Raw genomic sequence first — 14,348 nt, forward strand, 5'->3', positions numbered from 1 at the left:
TTCGACGGAGACGGAACCGGAGAGACCGGTGGAGGTGCGGACAACGCACATCGACGACTTGGCGATGGAAGATGAGTGGGCGGAGAGCCACTATTCGAGGCCACACTGGGCCCGAGCGACTACGGAGACCCCGGTAAAGATCGGAGATGTTCAGGAACCGGTGGTGGCATTGGTAGACCACGGTTCGGAAATAAACCTGATGTCCATGGACTTCTATAAGAAGGGAAAGTGGCCGATCAACACCAAGCACGGGTGGAAGATACGGGCGGCGACGCGCGCCACCGAGGAACTGCACGGGGCCTGCCCGAATGTGCGAGTCAAGATCGGCGACGTCGAGATTGACCAGCACTTCTTCGTACAGGAGACGTCCTCGCACCCGGTCATATTAGGGGAACCATACATCACGGCGGCGCAGATGGAGACCAAAGTGCTACACAACGGTTCGGCCTACGCGAGGGTCAAAAGCCAGGACGGGCGCCATTCGGTCCAATTTCTGACGGTGCGACCGAACCACGAGCGAAACCACGAATCCCTCGGTGGCGAGAACCGGGAGGATTTTTAGAGAGGGCTGCCAAGGCGTGGGGCCGAGACAATCCAGACACTCGGGAAAGACCCCACAGTTGTACGATAAGTAGAAAATTTTGCTTCTCCAACAACGGAGGGTGTATGATAGTTGGCCGAGAAAAGGGAAGGGCGGAGGAGCGACTTCGAGCGTGCGGAGTTCTCGGCCCAAACGAGGAAATCAGCGGAGCCGTGGAGGCGGTCTCCTTCGACAACACCTTGGGGATGCTGAGGAAGGTAGCCGGAGAAGACCTTAACGAAGACCGAACGATACCGGTATGTTCCGAAGAGATGTACGAAGTCATCACGAACTTCAGTCAGGGGCTCGGGTCGGATCGGACGGCCCGGGTTAGCACGAAGTACAAGACTGTGGACCGGACGGTAAGGCCAGTCGCGGCACCCTTACCGGAGGGCAGCGAATCCCGAATCAGAGGGGTTGCGTCAGACCCCAGTTTACGAGATTCGGTCTGCATAGGACACACCTTCACCGACGGGACGCTCCGGGAGCTCAAAATCGGTGGGGGTGGGTTCCTACTGCCGGCAGAGGAAGACCGGTTTCGGAGAATTCTCGGAAGGCACAGGAAAGCCTTCGCATTCTCACCGGGAGAGATCAGGTGCGTAGACCCGACAATCATGGAGCCGATGGTGATATTCACGGTACCGCATGTGTCGTGGAATCTCAAGCCGATTCCAGTACCGAGAGCTCACATCCCGAAGTTGATGGAGCTATTGAGGCAGAAAGTTGACATGGGCATTCTCGAACCGTCAAGTGCCCCATACTCGAACCGATGGTTTACCGTACCAAAGAAAAACGGAACATTGCGCTTCATTCAAGACCTGCAGCCGGTCAACAGAGTGACCATTCAGAACGCAGGAATCGGACCGACCATAGACCAGTTCGCGGAGGCCTTCGCCGGAAGGTCGATTTATTCGGTCGGTGATCTGTACTCAGGGTACGACCAGTTCCAGCTAGCCGTGGAGAGCAGAGACATTACGACGATGCGAACTCCCCACGGCCTAGTGCGAATGTGTACCCTGCCACATGGAGGGACCAACTCGGTGGCCCACATGGTGAATGCAATGAACAAGGTACTGAGGGATTGCATCCCGGACGTCACCATGCCATTTCTGGACGATATCCCGATCAAGGGGTGCCCGGTGGAAGAGAAGGACGAGACACTCGGGCCGGACGGATGCCGGCGATTCGTGGCAACACACATCGACGACTGCGAGAGGGTGCTACAAAGGCTAGAGGGTGCGAGGCTCACCTTCTCCGGGGAGAAATCGGCCTTCGGGCAATCAGAAATCCTGGTGGTCGGACACCTATGTGGACCATATGGCTGGAAGCCATCTCCGGCAAAGGTAGAAGCCATCTCCGCGATGAAGACCGACTGTAGCTCGGTTACGGAAGTTCGGAGGTTCCTGGGGGCATGCGCATTCTACCACATATGGATCCCGCATTACGCCCACGTTGCGGAGCCGCTATACGGGTTGCTGAAGAAGGGGCGAAAATTCGAGTGGCGGGACGAGCACACGGAGTCGGTCCGGAAGCTGAAGGAAGCTCTTGCGGCAGCACCGGCGCTCCGGAAGGCTGTCTACGAGAAGGGTACCCCGGTATACATAACGGTGGATATGAGTCCGACCGGGATCGGATGGGTCGTCAACCAAGAAAATGAGGACGGCATTCGGTTCCCGACCCGATTCGGCGCAAAGGTCCTTAGTGAGCGACAATGAGGGTACGCCCAGGTTAAACGCGAACTCTGGGGTATCGCTTCGGCAGTAAAGGCCGACAAAGACTACCTGATCGGGACAGAAGTAATTATCAAGACGGATTGCCTGCCGATTCTCGGCATGGTTTCCGGATGCGCGACACCGGACCTGGCGATGCTCAGGTGGATAGCGTACATCAAGTCCCTGGATCCGGAAATACGACACATTTCCGGAAAAGACAACGCCATGGCCGACATGCTTTCGAGGGCGAGGTTTGATGACGAGGGCGGCATGGTTTCGGAGGACGAAGAAGTCGGCGTGGACTTCTTCGGAGCAGCGTACGTGACGACCGATGGGACGAGCACTCCGACACTTAACGACTTCGACGAGAGCAAGTACGACGGCGAGTGGCTACAGATCGGTGGGTTTTTGAGGACAATGACGCCGGATGCGTCATGGACGAGGGACGAGGCCAACCGGATCTGGAAGAAAGCATACCGATTCTTTCTCCGGGACGGATACTTATGGAAGCACCCGAAGAAGAGGAACGGCGTCCCGCTCCAGGTGGTGGCGACGAAGGAAGAACAGGAGGAGCTGCTGACGGCCTACCACAACAGCCCTTGGGCTGGACACCGTGGAACGTGGGCCACGTTCGAGAAGATAAAGGGGAAGTACTGGTGGCCGGGACTGTACCAGGACGTGCATTGGTTCGTGACAACTTGCGAGAGCTGTCAGATGCACTCCATAGTCCAACATCGGGACGAGCTTCACCCTACGTACCCTCCGACCATCCACTTCAAATGGATGGTAGACCTGGTGACGATGTCGATGGGAGTAGGACAGATGCGGTATCTGGTCCTGGCTCGGGAAGATCTGACGAACCAGGTGGAAGGCCGAGCCCTTCAAAACAAAACAACCGCGGTCGTATGTCGGTTCCTGATCGAGAACGTGATATGCCGGTACGGGTGCGTCGGGAAGATCGTGGCTGATCGCGGGGAATTGGACGCCGAAGAGGCCGAGGAGTTGTTCGACCGGCTAGGAGTCAAGCTCTCGCTTACCACTACGTACAATCCAGAGGCGAATGGGAAGGTGGAGCGCGGACACGGACCGATCGTCAAGGCGTTAGTTCGGGCATCCGGAGGTCAAGTCGGGAACTGGCCGCGGCTGTTGCCTTACGCGTTGTGGGTGAACCGAACTACGCACAATTCGGTAACCGGATTCATGCCGGCAGAGCTCATGTTTGGGCAGAGCCGATCATGCCAATGGAACGTACGATCTCCTCATGGGCAACCGCGGACTGGAAAGACGAGATGAGCCGGGAGGAACTGTTGACGGCGCGCATACGACAGCTCGAGCGAAGACCGGAGGACGTGGAGCAGGCTGCGGGAAAGCTTCGGGTGGCAAGGACGAGGAACAAAGCCCGGTTCGACCGGACGCACCGGCTCCGACCAAAGAAGATCGAGGAAGGCGACTGGGTGCTAGTATACGACAGCAGCCTCGACAACCAGCACCGAGCGACACGGAAGTTCGCAAGAAGGTGGTTCGGGCCTTACGTGGTCCGAAGCGCCAACGACAACGGGACGTACCATCTAGCGGAACTCGACGGCACGAGAATGGCGATACCGGTAGCTGGGAAGCGGATCAAAGCGTTCAAGAAGCGTCACGACGACGAGCCGGATCCGGTTAACCTGGACCGCGACGACGAACGATCCGGAACCGAGGAAGAACCGACGGGCGGGGAATGAAGGCTGGACCGGTTTTCTCCGTCCCAACTCAATTTGGCGCATGCCGGTGGATGCGCGGTTAGGTGGGGGTGGATGTCGTGAAGAAAACCGTCCACAAGCGAAATCGGTGCACCGGAGTGTAGGAACCGGCTCTTCATGCACGTACGCCTTATGTTGTACATAGAAGATCCTAGGTAGGTAGATTCGGTAGGTAGGAAGTTAATGGGAAACGGCTCCTTCCTTGCCTATAAAAGGAGGGAGACGAGGAGGGGGGAAGGATCACGGAATCAGAGAGGACGAAGTGATGTCGGGTTGTCGGTCGAAGGCTTCTCTCTCTTCCATACTCCATAGCTTCTCTTTGTGCAGGGTTTCGGGAGGCTCGCGCTGCTCTGAGGAATGCTCGAGTGCTTCCGGCAGCACCTCCAACCTACTCCTTTCATTCTGAGGGTTTACGAACAGGCATCGACATCTGTTCGCCGGCCTGTTCGATTGTAACCGACTTCGTGCTTCTTGTTGTTTGTCTCTGTTAATATACACATACATACCTTCGTGTCTCTCTGTGTCGGTTTCCCGCTCACGTCTTCGTGTCGAAGGGCCGTGTCCCTGTGGATCTACGCTCGCACGTCGTGGGTCCCTTCCCTTCTCCTTACTCTCTCGCTCTTCGGTACAAGACCCCCGAGGTCCCGCCTCATTCCACGCATCCACGAGGAATACCTCGACAGCGTGGAGCAACAAAAAGCAGCCAACACTGGCTCTATCCAGCACTGAGGCTGAATACCGGGGCGCGATCGTTGCCACCTGCGAAGCCATTTGGCTTCAGCGACTACTGCAAGACCTGCGGATCGAGGTACCGACCCCGATTCTGATCTACTGCGATAACCTCAGCAGCATGCAGCTCGCCAAGAACCCTGTGTTCCATGCTCGCACAAAGCACATAGAAGTGTATTATCACTTCGTGCGTGAGCGGGTCCTGAGCGGTGAAATTGAACTACGGTATGTTCACACGGATCGGCAAGTTGTCGACATCTTCACCAAGCCGCTCGGGTCGGACAAGTTGCAGCACTTTACCGAAATGCTTGGTGTTCAGCATCTCGACGTGCCGCACTTGAGGGGGAGACGCAAGGGCAAAGACACTACCGAAACGGGCAAAGGCAAAAACATTGTTGAACCCGTAGGTAAGAGAAGAACCGGTAGAGGTGGAGACAAGAAGAAAAATGAAGCTGAGTCGACGAAGGAAGTCGGCACATCCGAACAGGTCGGAATGAGCGGCTGTGAAGAAGAAGTGTACACTCAGGAAGAGAAGTGCATGCTATGCGAAGGTCATCACGATCGTAATGGCCATGATGCGGAGTCGAATGAAGAATTCGACTTTGGTGAACCGGCTGAAGAAGCCAAGGGAAGCACGGAGAAGGCCAAGACCCGGACGTGGTCTGATGTGCTGAGAGGCCTACAACCGAAAATCGAATCGGAGGATACCTGTCATGATATGGCAAGACTCGAACCCATGACCTTAGGTTATATGGGTCGAGCTCTTGACCATTAGATCATCTATTGTAATACGTAGGATATTATTTTCATTTACATTTTATTATAGGAAATTAGTGTATATTCTAGATTTCTCTGGAACATTCTAGAAGCTTCAGGATTACTCCTAAAAACACTATAAAAGAGGGCACTAAGCATTATGTTGAACCAAATTGGTTCAACGCTAGTCTTAAGCCTTTTAGCCACCATTGTATATTCTCTTCATATAATACATATCTTTCTTATCATCACCCTCTCTCTCTCTCTCGATCTCTCTCTTTCTCTCCGTCTCGCTCACTTCTTCCTTCTCTCGAAGAAGTTCTACACCTCTCATAGTACTAATCCTTCGTTTAGTACTAATTCCTTCTCTGTCTCAGTACTGTTCCTGACAGTTTGAACCAATTTTCCCTACCTTCTGTCTCTCTCATTTCCTACTAATCTTTTATTCCTCTTTTCTTTCATCCCATGGCCATTGTTAGGGCTGAAGAATATCAATCTATTTTCTCGGAATTTCAATGCTTGAAGGAGAAGTTCCATGCTTTGCAACAAGAAAACCAACGGTTGTTAGGGGAACTTCAGCAAATCTCCTTAGAAAAGCAACAAACACAACAACAACATGGGGAACTTGCGTTACGCGTGCAACAACTCGAAGCAACCATCGTAGCGATGCAACAACAAGGGCCCGGAACACAAGGGATTCATAAAGAACCCAAGATTGGCCTTCCCACGAAGTTCGATGGAACGCGATCGCAGTTTAGAGGGTTCCTTAACCAAGTACGACTAGTTATTCAAATACATCCTTCCCGATATCCCACTGATGCATCACGAGTGGGTTTAGTAGGCACTTTGTTAAGTGGCTCAGCGTTGTCCTGGTTCGCTCCACTATTAGAAAAGGAATCTCCGTTACTCAACAATTTTGAAGAGTTTCTAGGTGAGTTTAAAGCATGTTTCGGAGATACTGACAGCATCAGGACCGCAATCAACAAAATCCAGTGATTATGCCAAGGTGACCGTCCAGCCTCCGCATACGCTGCAGATTTTCGCCTACTCGCCGCCGATATCCCTTGGGATGATCAAGCATTGATGGAGCAATTCCGTTATGGTTTACGCAATGACGTCAAGGATTTACTCTTGACCTTCCCCGAAGAGCCAAAGTCCTTAACAGAAGCAATCAGTCGCGCGGTGAGATGTGACAACTACCTCTTTGAGCGGCGTTCAGAACGACAGCTACAGATGCCGAGGGCAAGATCAGAGCCCACCTACGCCTCAGTGGTAGCAAGACCTTTTCCGAGGGAGTCATATAATGTGCCTCCAGCGAATACTCCGACTCCGATGTAGATTGACACTACACGTCGTCGAGGGCCATTATCCAAAGAAGAAAAGCAACAACGTCGTACAAATCGACTATGTCTTTACTGCAGTGGACCAAGACATATTGCAATAAATTGCCCCCATAGGCCAAGAAGACAGGTAAACCAAATAGTCGTTAGTTCTAATTGTACTAAACCCGAGCCTATTTCAGTAGGGATATCTGATAGTCCTAATAGTACTAATAGCCCAGATCTAGCGAACAGATTTGATGTCCTTAGTCAGTTAGAAGAAGAGTTAAACGACTAAGTCCAGCCAAAATAGGAGTTGTTTGGTTGGACAGCCCTAGATATGTGTGGCCCATTAGTGGTTCCATTCCCTCTAAGCAAGTTAGTGATGTGTTTGTAGCCCAAGTAATAGTTAGTACTAAAAGTACCCCTCTAGTACATGTCCTAGCACTCCTAGATTCCGGAGCTAACTCTTGCTTTATGGATAAGAAATTTGCTCAAGCTCATAAGATATCCCTAAGAAAACTCCAGTGTCCAGCCTCTGTAGTAGTCATTGATGGACGTCCCATTGCTTCCGGAAATATCATAGAAGAGTCAGAGCCCATTAATATTGTCCTAGATAACTTAGCATGTGTAGTATCATTTAATATTATTAGTATCCCAGAACATCCCATAGTTTTAGGATTACCGTGGTTCGAGTTACATAACCCAGACATAGATTGGAGAACAAGAGAAATCCGGTGTCGACAAACCCAAGGGTCAACTCAGAAGATGCAACCATTTTGCTACGTCAGTTGCGTAAAGAAGGGCACAAGGAGGAAATGTTCCTCTTTGCAATATCAGTAAACCCCTCCAGCACCACTAAAGAAGAATCCACTGTTCAACTTCCCGAGAAGTATCGTCATTACACCGATGTGTTCGATAAAGTACAAGCCAACACACTTCCTCATCATCGACTGTACGATTGTCCCATCGATTTACAACCGGGAAAAGAGCCACCATGGGGACCGATCTACAATTTGTCACCAACCAAGCTGGAAGTCCTTCGGGCCTATATAGAGGAGAATTTGGAAAATGGTTTCATCCGGCATTCGAAATCTCCAGCGGGCGCGCCCATTTTCTTCGTCAAGAAAAAGGATGGATCGCTTCGTCTCGTTGTAGATTACCGTGGCCTGAATAAGGTTACAATCAGGAATAGGTATGCTCTTCCCCTTATCTCAAGTCTTTTAGAACGGATCAATGGTGCCAGGTTCTTCACCAAGATTGACTTACGGGGAGCATATAACCTCATACGGATCCGACCAGGAGACGAATGGAAGACCGTGTTTCGCACCAGATATGGGCACTTCGAGTATACGGTCATGCCGTTCAGCCTCACTAATGCACCGGCAGTCTTCCAGCACATGGCTAATGATATATTCCGAGATCTTTTGGATGATTGTTTGATCATCTATTTGGATGATCTACTGGTTTATTCAAAGACCCAAAAAGAACATGATTCTCATGTACTATTAGTACTAAAACGACTTCGAGAACATGGTCTGTATGCAAAGCTGGAAAAATGTAGTTTCGGATGCAACCAAGTGGAATTTCTCGGCTACATCATTTCGTCAGAAGGCATCTCCATGGACCCAGCAAAGGTCAAAACAGTGGTAGAATGGCAGACTCCGCGTTCGGTGCGGGATGTGCAATGCTTCCTAGGCTTTGCCAATTTTTACCGGAAGTTCATACAAGATTACTCAAAGATCATTCTACCTCTCACACAACTTACCAGGAAGGGACAACCATTCATCTGGTCTGAAGAAACGGATGTGGCTTTCGAGAGTCTTAAAAAGGCATCTCCAATTCTAGCTCATGTCGATCCGGAAAAACCATTCATTATCGAAGCTGACGCATCGGATTTTGCATTGGGGAGCATTCTGTCACAACAGGGGAATGATGAGAAGCTACATCCTGTGGCTTTTCACTCACGCAAGTTTGACGCCGCCGAAATCAACTACGAAATTCATGATAAGGAGCTATTGGCAATAGTGGATTCTTTTATGCAATGGAGGCATTTTCTGGAGGGATCCTCTCATCCGATCACCGTATTTAGTGACCACAAGAACCTTGCCTACTTTCAGGATGCTCGTGTGTTGAATCAACGTCAAGCTCGGTGGGCCCACTTCCTCACGCATTTCGACTTCAAAATTACATATCGTCCGGCGAAGCACCAAGGGAAGGCAGATGCATTATCACGGCGTTCGTATCTAGCACCCCGTCCCGGCGAGCCAGCTTTCGATAACCAAAAACAAGTCATCTTGGGACCGGCACAACTACAAGCAACATAGATCTTTGACATGCCCATGGATTCCCGCGTTATCGATACCATACGCGAAGACTTGAAGACAGATGCATTCGCCCAAGCTATACTAGCACAAATTGATCCCTCTCGAGCGTCGTGTTCACAGTCAACCACCAGGTATGGACTATCGGCAATTCAAATACCATGATTGATTACTCTTCTTTAAAGAACTTTTGTATGTTCCTAATGGTTCTTGCCGCCTTCAAGTAGTACAAAACTGTCATGACACATATACAGCTGGGCATTTTGGTAGTACTAAAACACTACATTTAGTACAACGATCATTCTGGTGGCCCTATATGCGACAATTTGTCGAGGATTTTGTTCGGACTTGTGATACATGCTATAGAGCGAAAATGCCAAGGCATCATCCATATGGTTTATTAGAACCATTACCAATTCCAAGCAAGCTGTGGCAGTCCATTACTCTAGACTTCATCACAGATCTTCCAATTTCTAAGGGGTTCAATGCGATTCTAACGGTGGTCAATCGATATACGAAGATGGCTCATTTCTTGCCATGTACTAAGGAGATCTCCAGTGAAGACACTGCCGAAATTGTCATGCGTGAAGTATGTCGGCATCATGGACTTCCCGATAGTATCATCAGCGACCGTGGACCCCAGTTCGTGTCAAAATTCTGGAAGCACCTTTTTAACATGCGCAAGGTCAGTTGTAACCTCTCCTCTGGCTACCACCCACAAACCGACGGCCAAGCCGAACGAACCAATCAAACGTTGGAGCAGTATCTACGGTGCTTTCTCAGCTATCATCAGGATGACTAGGTAGATATTCTCCACTTCGCCGAATTTGCCTATAACAACTCTATCCACGCATCCACGAAAGTTACGCCATTTTATGCTTATACGGGATGTCACCCCCGGTGGTGTGTACTTGAAACCCCAGAGGTGTCCACAAATCCTTGCGCAGAGGATCGTTTGGAGAGGTTACGCAAGATACGAGCGGATTTGTCTACTCATCTCCAACAAGCTCAACAAACACACAAGGTTTATGCGGATCGTCATCGACTCCCATCTAGTTTTAACATTGGAGATCGGGTATGGCTACTCCGACGACACATCAAGACTACTCGCCCATGCGAAAAGTTGGATTATCGGCGATTAGGTCCTTTCCGTATTATAGGAAAGATTAATGATGTCGCTTTTCTTCTTGATCTACCTCCACAACTTCGGATACATCCGGTGTTTCATAGTTCTCTCCTCGAACCCTATCAAGAGAGCACCATCCCAAGCCGTATTACATAGCCTCCACCCCCAATCGAGCTTGAAGATGGACCTGAGTACGAGGTTGCCGCCATCCTTGATTCCAAGCTTGTTCGCAACAAGCTCTACTATCTAGTCTATTGGCTAGGATATAGTCCCAACGAGCATACTTGGGAGCTGATAGAGAATGTCACCAATGCTCGTGCTCTTCTTGAAGACTTCCATCGTCAATATCCAGACAAACCGGGTCCTCAATCCAAAATGACTCGTTACACTCGTCGTTTTAAAGGGGGGATAGTGTCATGATATGGCAAAACTCGAACCCATGACCTTATGCTACATGGGTCGAGCTCTTGACCATTAGATTATACATTGTAATACATAGATGATGGAAATAATCGTCACTTTCCAAACTTCACCTCTCGGCCACAACCAAGGAAACACACGAATCGTTGTTGCAGAAAATGGGAAATGCGAAAAATAGAGTGGACACACGATTTATCGTGGAAAACCCTGTACGGGAAAAACCACGGGAGTACAAGACTCCGAACCAAAACTATGCACAGAGAAATATACAATGGCGAGCTGCAAGGCGACGACCTTGAGCTCGTTGTCCTCGCCACAGGCGGCGGAATTACACAGAGGCGTCGACCTCTTCCTCTCTCACGCTCTATCTCTCTCACGGCTGCTCTCTCTTCACTCCTCTTGAGTGGGAAAAACAGAAAAATGAGTAGCAACATTAAAACTGTTTGCCCTAAGTCATATTTATACACACATGACTTTGGGGCTATTTACAACTATAGCCTCAAGGGCCCTTGGCAAACATATTCACAGATATGTCCCAGCATCCGGATCTCTCTCCGGGTACATTCGTCATCCGGCTCCGAAGCCAGGGTCTTCATCATCCGGTTCCGAAACCGCAACCAGGCTTGTCGGCATTCATCTCCGACATCCGATCATCCCATCCGGAGGGACCGTAATCCCAACAAACTCCCCCTTCACTTCGGCATGGGATGTCTCTCCAATCCGATCCTCTTCCGGCATGCTTCCAGCTTGTCGGGTGTGAGCACCTTGGTCAGCATATCCGACCCGTTCTCGTCCGTGTGGATCTTCATCAGCACGAACTCCTTGTCTTCTATCCTTTCCCGGATCCAGTGATATCTTCGCTGGATGTGCTTCGTCCGGGAGTGATAGGCCGCGTTCTTCGCAAGGTGGATTGCACTCTGACTGTCGCAGTAGAGTCGGTACTCCTCCTGCCGGATACCGAGCTCTCTAATGAAGTTCTTCATCCATATTATTTCCTTGCCGGCTTCAATAGCCGCCATGTACTCCGCCTCCGTGGTTGACAACGCAACCGTCTTCTGCAGCCTCGACTGCCATGAAACAGCTCCCCCTGCATACGTCATCACATACCCTGATGTGGACCGGCTAGTATCTGCATCAGCCGACATATCCGAATCGGTGAAGCCGTCGAGTTCGGGCTTACCGGAGCCGAATCGGAGGCACACGTTTGCCGTGCCCTTCAGGTATCGGAGTATCCACTTGGCCGCGTTCCAATGCTCTTTGTCGGGATTGCTCATGTACCGGCTCACCACTCCGACTGCATATCCTATGTCCGGTCGGGTACACACCATTGCGTACATCAAGCTCCCGACGGCAGAGGCATATGGTACTTTCATCATGTCCTCCTTCTCAGCCTTTGTCTTGGGCCTCTGCTTGCTGGACAGCTTGCAGTTTGCCGGGAGTGTTGACCCGACCGGTCTTGCTTCCGACATGTTGAACCGGTGAAGCACCTTGGTCACGTACTTCTCCTGTGACAGCCACAACTGCTTCTTCTTCCGGTCCCGGATGATGTGCATCCCTAGTATTTGCCTCGCCGGACCCAGGTCCTTCATTGAGAAGGTTCGGTGAAGAGCCTTCTTCAGCATCCGTATCTTGACCTGGTCTCGTCCGACGATCAACATGTCGTCCACGTACAGGAGTATTAGAAAGTCTCCTCCTTCGAACTTCTTCACAAACACGCAGTGGTCGGACTGCGTTTTGAGGTACCCTTCGTCGGTCATGAAAGAGTCGAACTTCAGGTACCATTGCCGGGGAGCCTGCTTCAGTCCGTAAAGGCTCTTCTTCAACCGGCATACCAGGTGCTCCTTCCCTTTCTTCTCGAATCCTTCCGGTTGCTGCATGTAGATCTCTTCTTCGAGGTCGCCGTGAAGGAATGCCGTCTTCACGTCCATCTGTTCTACCTCGAGGTCCATGCTTGCCGCTATGCTCAACACCGTCCGGATGGAGGTCATCTTCACTACCGGGGCAAATATCTCGTCGAAGTCGACGCCCTTCTTCTGCTGAAACCCCTTCACCACGATCCTGGCTTTGTATCTCGGGGGGTTTCCGGCATCTCCCGGTTTCAGCTTGAACACCCACTTGTTTCGAAGTGCCCGCTTTCCTTTCGGCAACTTCACAAGTTCATATGTGTGGTTCTCATGCAGGGAATCCATCTCGTCCTGCATGGCACTCAACCACCTGCGGCTCTGGGTGTCATGCTTTGCTTCTTCAAAGCTCTCCGGCTCCCCCTCGTCGGTTAGCAGCACGTGCTCTGGTTCCGGAAATCTCCGGGGGGCCCTTCTCTCTCTTAGAGGATATCTCCGTTCCGGAGCTTCGGTAACCGGTTCTTCCGATTCTTCTTCATCCGAATCCATTTCGGGATCGGGGCCGGTTCCGGTATCATTTTCATCTTCCTCGGCCGGTTCTGTTTCTTCATTGTCTTCGGCCGGATCCTCGAGTGCTAACCGGTCCCTTGCCGGTCGGGACTGCTCCTCGTAGAGTTGATTCTCACCGGTCGACTTGGAGCTCTTCATCTTCTTCTCAGACTCCCAGTCGGCGAGTGTCTTGTCCTCCATGAAGATGATGTCTCGACTCCTGAATATCTTCTTGTCGACCGGGTCCCATACTCGGTAGCCGAACTCGTCGTCGCCGTAACCGAGGAATATGCATGGCCGGGTCTTTGGATCTAGCTTTCCTCTCCGGTCCTTTGCCACATGCACGTATGCGAGACACCCGAACACCTTCAGATGCCGGTAGGACACTTCCCTGCCGGTCCACACTCTCTGCGGCGTGTCTCCGTCCAAAGGTACTGAGGGTGATCTGTTTATCACGTATGTCGCTGTCGACATTGCCTCAGCCCAAAACCCCTTGGGTAATTTCGCATGCGCCAGCATACTCCGGACCCTCTCCATTATGGTCCGGTTCATCCTCTCGGCCAGCCCGTTCAGTTCCGGCGTCTTCGGCACAGTAAACTCGAGCCGGATTCCTTTCGAGCGACAGTACTCCGCGAACTGCCCCCGGTATTCCCCTCCGTTATCCGCTCGTATCGCTTTCAGCTTCTTGCCGGATTCTCTTTCCACTCTCGCGTGGAGTTCTTTGAAGACGGACAACACTTGGTCCTTTGTCTTCAACGGTGCCGACCACAACTTCCGGCTGTGATCATCAATGAATGTCACGAAGTATTGGGCTCCGCCATGTGACTTCGTTTCTACCTGACACACATCAGTGTGTACCAACTCCAATGGTACACTACGTCTCGTCGGTGGCCTTGAGTGGAAGGAGGTTCGGTTCTGCTTACCGGCCAGGCAATCGGTGCACTTCTCCAGGTGCACATGTTTCACTGGAATAAGGTTGTCTTCTGCAAGCCTCTTCATCCCCTTCTCACTCATGTGGCACAGTCTTTTGTGCCACAGCTCACCGGCAGTGTCGGCTGCCACATTCAGCTCTTCCGGACATAACCGGACATTGATCAGGTACAGTGTGTTGACTTTCCGGGCCCGAGCCACTATCAGGCTCCCCTTGCTGAACTTCATTACGCCGTTCCGGATGCTACCTGTGTAGCCTTCATCGTCTAGCCTCCCGGCCGAAATCAGGTTCAATCGGACCTCCGGAACGTGTCGGACAT

The sequence above is a fragment of the Azolla caroliniana genome, unplaced genomic scaffold (genome assembly GCF_043228905.1).
Source record: "Azolla caroliniana isolate FFs.n. ecotype wild unplaced genomic scaffold, voAzoCaro1.0.p SCAF_21, whole genome shotgun sequence".
NCBI lineage: Eukaryota > Viridiplantae > Streptophyta > Polypodiopsida > Salviniales > Salviniaceae > Azolla > Azolla caroliniana.